This window comes from Athene cunicularia, assembly GCF_003259725.1.
Source record: "Athene cunicularia isolate RWA chromosome 2 unlocalized genomic scaffold, athCun1 chr2_part1, whole genome shotgun sequence".
NCBI lineage: Eukaryota > Metazoa > Chordata > Aves > Strigiformes > Strigidae > Athene > Athene cunicularia.
The window spans coordinates 56,661,156-56,662,333 of NW_020799095.1; the positions used below are offsets into that span (position 1 = coordinate 56,661,156).

At 37.1% G+C, this 1,178-nt stretch overlaps 1 protein-coding gene across 1 annotated transcript in view; it reads right to left on the minus strand.

Moving 5' to 3' along the window:
• Window positions 1-560: 560 nt before the first annotated feature.
• Window positions 561-1,178, minus strand: part of MCUR1 (mitochondrial calcium uniporter regulator 1) — a 22,032-nt gene continuing 21,414 nt past the window's right edge. Inside the window, exon 9 of the transcript XR_003397806.1 lies at window positions 561-570. The gene's annotated coding sequence lies outside the window, so the exon portion shown is untranslated. The remainder of the gene's footprint in view (window positions 571-1,178) is intronic.

The window sequence follows — 1,178 nt, forward strand, 5'->3', positions numbered from 1 at the left end:
CATTATGAGTACATATTTCAGATATTTCCCCCCCCTTGTTTGCAGTGCTTCAAGCAGCAACTCACTCTTCTGGTTTTTGGCCTTTTATGGCTCACTCTCTCTACAGCAATTCTGTCCCATGAACATCACTACAGCTCATTCTGACTTAGAGTACTCTATCACCATATCACCTAGCCTACCTGTTATTTCAGTAAGGGTAATTAGCAAGGAACAATCACCCTGGAGTAGTTTGCAAACAGGATTTGCTCAAACATATATTAGTAACATAGACAAAAGATCTAAAAAAACAACCAACCCCTACCACACGTGTTTAAGATACAATCTTCACACCAAGCCTGATGCAGCTTATATAAAACTTCGTGTATATGCCATAAAGTGTTTCATTCCAGGACAATAGAAAAGCACATGACGTAAACCTCCATCTTCTGGATTAACACACCGCTACCACCAGTTAGAGGAAGAGGCAGCTACACATACTGCAAAGACAGTTGTTAAAAAGCCATCTGCCTGTATTGCTGGGTTTTGTCCAAGAGTGAAGGGGAACTGCATGCCTTATCGTTCACTTAAGGACTGAAGTAACTGGCTTTGCTTATGTTTTCCTTCACAGTCTTGTCTATTCAGTATCCTAAATATTTATATAGTACACAGTCTTATAGCACCTTGCAAATTTTCCCCCCCTACATTTGTATCTATTTATACATGATCCTGTGGCTTGTTTTATTCAGAGATATTCGAGTACCTCAGGGTCTTGTGGTTTTGCTGCATGTGGTGATGTACTAACAGAGTACAGAAATATTTAAATTGCTACTTGAAATACAATTTGTACAAAAACTTAAACAAGCATCAATCAGAAGACTGATCATGAAACCTTCATACAAACAAACCTTTAACTTCAGTGAACAAGTAAAGGCTTGCAAGAGAGCCTTTGGTCATATTTTAATGCATTAAACAGTTTCATTAAGAAGTACATTAAATGTCTCATTAAGAACAAACTGAAAACCAACCCCTCCCTCCTTCAAATCTCTCTACAACCTTAGGGTGAAAAAAAAAAAGAAAGCTTGAGAACAATGCTGAAACTACAAATGGCATATAAAAAAATCCAAAATTAATTGATTAAATTACATATTGAATATTTGAAGTTAGGAACTGCAAAGAAAAATGAGCCAGGAGTGTCCAAG